The following is a 7577-nucleotide window of genomic DNA, read 5'->3' as shown; positions in this document are numbered from 1 at the left end:
GCACCTTAGCCGCGAGCGCTGAGTGCGGAACGTCAGCAGCCTGCTGGCGGTGCCGCTACCGACAAGAAACCTTGTCGCAACTAGTCGCAGCTCACTTAAGTTGTTGACCGGACTCGAAACAAAGTAAGGGCGCAACTAGCTAAAGTTGGTTCCTCCGCGCACAGGTTTTCCATACAATGTGCGGTCGTTCAAGGGAGATAACTTAAAAATATTAAAAATCCGATTGCTCAAACTTTGGCAACTTAGCTTTTCTGTTGTTTGCTTCCCGGCAAGGCGAAACTTTCTTGAACGACGCCTGGTCCATACCATTATCTTCTCCTTCCCCCCGGCAAACTTGTGGGCGAGGGAACCTTCCTTTCCTTGAGAAAAAAGAAAGAAGAGAAAATAAAGATATGGAGCCTTACGGCTCGTTATTGCTTACCGGGGAGTAGGTGCTGCACAAAGTGTCAGATCACATATGCAAAAGATAGAATGCATGAAATTGACAAGATGTGCGGAGTACATGAGCTTTACTTATGCACGGGGTCTGCGCCCGGCTTTGTACAAAGGATTACATGCAACAGCGGCATGACTTGTACAAAAGGTGGTTGCCGGAACAGGTTCCGGCAACCGCGCCTTATGGGTAAAACTTACGAAGATGCTCAATGTTCCAGGAATTGCTCAACGGAATGCTATCTTCGGTCTCAAGGCGGACATCGCCAGGCCTAGTGACTCGTTTCACCTGGTAAGGGCCTTCCCACTTCGGCGTCAACTTGTTGGAATTCTTGGCGGACTGAACACGCCGAAGAACAAGCTCGCCTTCCTCGAGACTTCTGGCGTTAACTTTGCGGCTATGGTAGCGGCGCAAAGCTTGCTGGTAGCAAGCAGCTCGTACAGCAGCCTGAAGACGGTCTTCCTCAAGGAGCAGCGCGTCATCCTATCGCAGCTGCTCTTGCTCAAGCTCATCATAAGCGAGCACTCGAGGTGACCCGTATACGAGTTCCGTGGGGAGAACTGCCTCTGCTCCATAGACTAGAGCGAAAGGTGTCTGGCCAGTGGCTCGATTTGACGTCGTCCTGATCGACCAAAGAACCACCGGCAGCTCCTCGATCCAGTTTCTTCCGCACTTGTGCAGCCTGTCGAAAGTTCTGGTCTTGAGCCCGCGCAGCGCTTCAGCATTTGCCCTCTCCGCTTAACCGTTGCTTCTCGGGTGAGCAACAGAAGCGAAGCAGACCTTGGCGCCAAGATCTTGGACGTACTACATGAAGGTGCGGCTCGTGAATTGCGTACCGTTGTCGGTGATTATCCTGTTAGGGATCCCGAAGCGGCCAACAATCGACCTGAAGAACTTGACTGCTGACTGTGCTGTCACCTTCCTCACTGGTTCCACTTCCGGCCACTTTGTGAACTTGTCGATTGCAACGTACAAGTACTCAAAGCCCCTGATTGCTCGTGGAAAGGGGCCGAGGATGTCGAGCCCCCAGACCGAAAATGGCCAGGATAAAGGGATCATCTGGAGAGCTTGAGCTAGTTGGTGTATCTGCTTGGAATGGAACTGGCACGCTTCACACTTGGTTACTTGTGCAGTTGCATCCTGGAGGGCTGTCGGCCAAAAGAAACCTTGCCGGAACGCTTTGCCGACAAGTGCTCTTGCGCCAATGTGGTGACCACATATGCCTCCATGTATCTCTGCCAACAGCTTTTGTCCGTCTTCCCGGTGAATACACTTCAATTTCACACCGTTGAGTCTTCTTCTGTACAGTGTCTTGTCGACAAACTGGTACATAGTTGACTGTCGGGCTACTCTTTCCGCTTCTTCTTGCTCTTCAGAAAGTTCTCCTGTCTGAAGGAAACGGACAATCTGCTGTGCCCATGCTGGAGCTTGTGGCTCGACAACAACGACTAAAGGCAAATCTGCTGCTGCGGGAACGTCCGCTTCTACGGCGAGAACCGGCGGCTCTGCCGGAGCTTGACGTTCCCCGGCAAGTTTGCCGGAGCAAAATTTGCCGGGAGCTTCTGCTTCAACGGAACAAACCCTAGGGCTTGCCGGAGCAGACTGCTCCTCAGCGCAAGGCAAATCTGCTGCTGCGGGAACGTCGGCTTCTACGGCGAGAACCTGCGGCTCTGCCGGAGCTTGACATTCCCCGGCAAGCTTGCCGGAGCAAAACTTGTCGGGAGCTTCTGCTTCAACGGAACAAACCCTGGGGCTTGCCGGAGCGGACTGCTCCTCAGCGCTCTTGGCGTTGATATTGGGGACCTTCTTGGCGGCGGCTTCGAGAAGCTCTGCCGGCAAATAGTCACCAGAAATCAACTTCCTCTTCTTGCTCTGTCCAGTTGATGGGGTTATAGACGGTTGAGTCAGCTTGAGCACAAAGATCCCTGGTTCCATAGGTAACTTAAGTGCGGCGCACTTTAACAGGCCATCGGCAACGGCGTTCTGAGCTCTTGGAACATGCTCCATCTGTAGGCCGTCAAAGTGCTCTTCTAGCTTTCTCACTTCGTCAATGTAGGCTTCCATCAACGGACTCTGATAGCTCTTGTTCACTTGGCAGACGACAAGCTGCGAGTCACCCCTGACAATGAGCTTCTTGATCCCAAGGTCTGCCGCGATCCTGAGACCGGCAAGCAAGCCTTCATACTCTGCAGTATTGTTTGTTGCTTGCTCCTTGGGAAAGTGCATCTGGACTACGTACTTGAGGTGCTCTCCGGTGGGTGCGACAAGCAGCACGCCAGCGCCGGTGCCTTGCAGCGAAAAGGCACCATCAAAGTACATCAGCCACTCTTTGCTTGCTTCCTTGACGGGGATGCTCGTTTCTGGAATTTCTTCATCTGGCGTTTGCGTCATTCTGCTATGAATTCTGCCAACGCTCTGCTTTGGATAGTTGAAGTGCTCTCAAACTGGAGGCCAAAGCTTGACAGTTCGAGTGCCCACTCAACAATCCTGCCTGTCGCTTTTGGATTCTGTAGTATCCTCTTCAGCGGAAAACGAGTGACAACTATGATCTCATGTGCTTGGAAGTAATGGCGCAACTTTCTCGAGGCCATGAGAAGGCCGAAAAGCAATTTTTGCACGCCAGAGTACCTTGACCTAGCCCCCTGCAAAAGGGAACTGACAAAGTAAACTGGGCGCTGTACCATTTTCTTCTGTACCTCCTCGCGTGTCTGCGCAGATCCATCCTTGTCGGGACCAGAGCTTGCCGGGGAAGCCCCCTGCTTGTCGCTGGATGCGCCTGCCGTGGTTGCTGGCTCGTCATCTGCCTCCCTCTCCGCTACTAACGCAGCACTAACCACTTGATTGGTTGCCGCTATATACAGCAGCAACTTCTCTTGTGGCTTAGGTGCGACAAGTGTCGGAGGGGAGGACAGGTATCTCTTCAAGTCTTGCAGCGCAGCCTCCGCTTCCGGAGTCCATTTCATTGGACCTACCTTTTTCAATATTTTGAAAAACGGCAGGGCGCGCTCAGCAGACCTAGAGATAAACCTGCTGAGAGCAGCCACGCAACCGGCAAGTCTTTGTACATCCTTGACGCGCTTTGGTGCTTCAATCTGCTCAATGGCCTTGATCTTGTCGGGATTGGCTTCGATTCCCCGCTGAGACACGAAGAACCCGAGAAGCTTGCCGGAGGGGACTCCAAACACACACTTCTCGGGGTTGAGCTTGAGGCTGATCTTGCGTAGATTTGCAAAGGTCTCGTCTAAATCTTGAATCAGAGTTGCCTTGTCCTTGCTCTTGACCACTATGTCATCCATGTAGGCTTCCACATTTCTGTGTATTTGTGGCTTAGGAGCGACATGGACTACTCTTGCAAATGTTGAACCAGCATTTTTTAAACCGAAAGGCATCCGTATGAAACAGTACGTGCCACATGGAGTGATGAATGTGGTCTTCTCCTCATCCTCTTCTGCCATGAAGATCTGATGGTATCCTGAGTATGCGTCAAGAAATGAAAGCAAATCACATCCGGCCGTGGAGTCAACAATCTGGTCAATGCGCGGCAAAGGAAATGGGTCTTTGGGGACAAGCTTTGTTAACATCGGTAAAGTCGATACAAAGTCTCCATTTCCCGTTCGCCTTGCGCACGACTATAGGATTGGCCAACCACGTAGGATGGAGCACTCCTCTGACAAGGCCTGCTGCTTCCAACTTCTTGATCTCTTCTGCGATGAATTCTTGGCGCTCCACTGCTTGCTTCCTGACCTTCTGCTTGACGGGCCGTGCATGAGGACAAACGGCAAGATGGTGCTCAATTACTTTCCTGGGAACACCGGGGATGTCAGACGGTTACCACGCAAACACGTCGACATTCGCCCGCAGGAAAGCAATGAGCGCACTTTCCTATTTAGGGTCGAGAGTGGCACTGATGGTGAAGGTACCACCAGTGCCGTCCTCCTTGGCGGACACCTTCTTGGTCTCTGGCGGAGCTGCCATTGTCTTCTTACACTTGCCGGTGGAGCTCGATGGTGCGTCCTCGACGGCAGCGCAGCACTCCGAAGAGGTGCACTTGCCGGAGTGGGCATCAGAACTCTTGTCGGACTTGGTCTTCTTCTTCCCCCCGGGAGCTTCAATGGCAAGTGACTTACGATCTGTTGCGTCTGCCGCTTCCCGGTAGATCTTGTCGGCGCAGATAAGAGCATCCTTCTTGTCGCCAGGGACAGAGATGATGCTCATCGGGCCTGGCATCTTCAGCATGTTGTATGCGTAGTGAGAGGCTGCCATGAACTTGGCGAGTGCTGGACGGCCGAGTATCCCATTGTAAGGCAATGGAAAATCGGCAACGTCAAAAGTGACCCTCTCAGTCCTGAAGTTCACTTCGCTACCAAATGTTACTGGCAACGTGACCTTCCCCTTCGGCTTGCTCCTTCTCGGGTTGATTCCTTGGAATGTGCCGGTCTCTTCAAGCTCGCTGTCAGGGATCTGGAGTTTCTGGAGTACAGTGGAGGAGATCAGGTTCAAGCCGGCCCCGCCGTCAACTAGCATCTTAGTGACTTTGAGGTTGCGGATAGTTGGTGAAACCAACATCGGCAAGCACCCGACCGCAGTTGTGCGATCAGGGTGGTCCTCAATATCAAAGATGATAGGCGTGCTGGACCATTTCAGAAGCTTGCGTGACTTGACAGGCGGTTCTGCTGCATTGACTTCCCACACCCACTGTTTGAGTTGGCGGTGCGAAGTATGCAGAGAAGCACCACCGTCAACGCACAAGACCTCTGTGGCTTTCTGGAACTCCTGCTCACTGGTCTCGACATCATCCATGTCTTCGTCGTCGTCGTCGTCTTCATCCTTGTCGCAGCCGCGGGGAGGTCTGTCTCCTTGCCGCTGCTTGGCCTTGCCGCGGCGTCCTCCCCGGCTGGCGCGCTTCTTGCCGGATTCTCCAACGCCTCCTTGGGCCCTCTCGTTGTCTCGTTGCTCATACTCAGCCTTTTGCTGCTGGACAAGCTGCTCGACCTTCTTGCAGCTCTGGAGGTCATGGCCCTTGGTGCGGTGGATCTTGCAGTACTGCTTGTCGTTGCCGTCCTGCTTGTCGGCGACCGCCACAGCCTGGCAGTTGGTGCATGCGGCAATCTCCTTGCCGGAGCTACCAACTTTGGCTTTCTTGGCGCCACCTTCGTTGCCGGACTGCTCAACGACTAGTACATCTTTGCCTTTCTTCTTCCTATTGTTCCGCCGCCGGTTTTTCTTTGCCGGGGCAGCATCCTCACTGTCAGATCCTCCTGCTCCCGTATCCTGTCCGGGGAGTTTCCTCCCTTCCTCAGCGCGTGCACACTTGTCGGCCAGGGCATACAGCTCACTGACGTCTTTGATCTTGCACATCGCCATCTCCTCCCGCATCCTGCGGTTACGCACATTCTGATGGAACGCGCTGATGACTGCGGCAGGGTGGACATCTGGGATGTTGTGCTGTACACGACTGAATCTCTGAATGTACTTGCGCAGGGGCTCTCCTTCCTTCTGGGCGAGCAGATGAAGGTCACTCTCTTGGCCATGAGGTTTGTGGCTGCCTGTAAAGGCGCCGACAAACTGATGGCATAGGTCTGCCCAGGAGGATATGGAGTTGTCCGGCAAATGCATGAGCCAGGACCTGACGTTGGGCTTGAGCACCAGCGGGAAGTAGTTGGCAAGGATCTTGTCGTTCCGCCCCCGGCAGCCTGCACCGCGATGGTGTAGATGCTGAGGAACTCCGATGGATGTGACTTGTTGTCATACTTCTCTGGTACGTCTGGCTTGAAATTCTTCATGCTGGGCCACTGGATTTGCCGCAGCTCACGAGTAAACGCAGGACAACCTACCGCGTACGGCAAGTCGCCTGGTTCCCCTGGCGCATGCATGTCGACAGAGGGCCTAGCGCGCTGGTCCGATTGACGTCACGCTTCTCTTTGGCGCTCGATGCGAGTACGGGCATCTTCTTGCTGTCGTTCGTGAAGAACTTGGCGCTGATCGCGACGAGCTCGTGGATCTGATGACGCGGTGGAGTCGCTGTCGAGGTGGATCCGGCGAGTCGGCGATCTTGGCCTTCGGGGCGGAGAGTGCACAGTGGTTGCACCCCCACCGGTCTTGTCGCCACCGGCTCGTGCCTGGCTGACTTGCCGCGACTGCGATGTGCTCGGCTGCCGTTGAGCGTCGCCGTTGGCGAAGCCGATGAGACTCTGAATGGTGGCCCTCCAGTCGTCGATCTTGTCTGCCGTTGGAGGGTATTCCAGGAGCAGTTGAGCTCGCGCCAAAGCTTCTGCTGGGGTGGCGGGTGGTGGTGGCGAACGGTACGAGGAGCGGGATATGCTCGGACTTCTAACTATGTTAGAAGGAGCAGTATCCCGTCCAGGCGACCGTGCCTCGCTCGTGCCAGCATGTTGGCGTGCATGCTGGTCTTGAGCACTCCGAGATCCACCAGCTCAATCTTGGTCCAGCAAACGCATCGTACAGTGAGTACCATGACGCTGCCAGTCCCGCGCCTCCTGAGATGGGCACGGTGCATGTACGGACGCCGAGGTCTTGGAGTGCGCCCGGTCGTTGTGGGAGCCGGCTACGCCGCCGATGGGCAGCGCAGCCTTGTCCTTGGACCTGGCAGCACCGTGAGCTCCCTCGTCGACGTCCGTTCTTCTGCCGGTGTCTGCCCCATCAGCCGTTTGCTCCGGCGGTGGTGGGGCAGATGGAGCAGCCGCCTCCGAAGCCTTCTTCTTCGGCGGCATGTCGATGAAGATGATGAAGATCTAGCTCGTGTGAACGCCGGATCTGGTTCACACAACCTCGACGCCCCCTACCTGGCGTGCCAAAGATGCCGAGGGACTGATCCACGGACACCTATGGGACCGGCGGGCCGAGTCCCTTTCGGTTCGGCGGGGGCGGAGGTCGCACAAAGAGCGGATCGAGGCGAAGCACACGAGCAGTTTACCCAGGTTCGGGCCGCATGGATGCGTAAAACCCTACTCCTGCTTTGTGGTTTGTATTGAGTTCTTGCTCGGGAGCGCGGAGTGCTACAGTACACTCCAGCAGCTAAAGAGACCGAGCACGAGCGTTCTCTTTTTCCCAACACCCTCTCTATGTTGCGCATGGGCCTCCTTTTATATGCTTAAGGGGTCACCGACAGGTGGCAACGTAGACA

This window comes from Triticum dicoccoides, unplaced genomic scaffold (genome assembly GCF_002162155.2).
Source record: "Triticum dicoccoides isolate Atlit2015 ecotype Zavitan unplaced genomic scaffold, WEW_v2.0 scaffold16131, whole genome shotgun sequence".
Taxonomy (NCBI): domain Eukaryota; kingdom Viridiplantae; phylum Streptophyta; class Magnoliopsida; order Poales; family Poaceae; genus Triticum; species Triticum dicoccoides.
The sequence above is the reverse complement of the archived record's forward strand: the minus strand, read 5'-3'. Positions refer to the sequence as shown.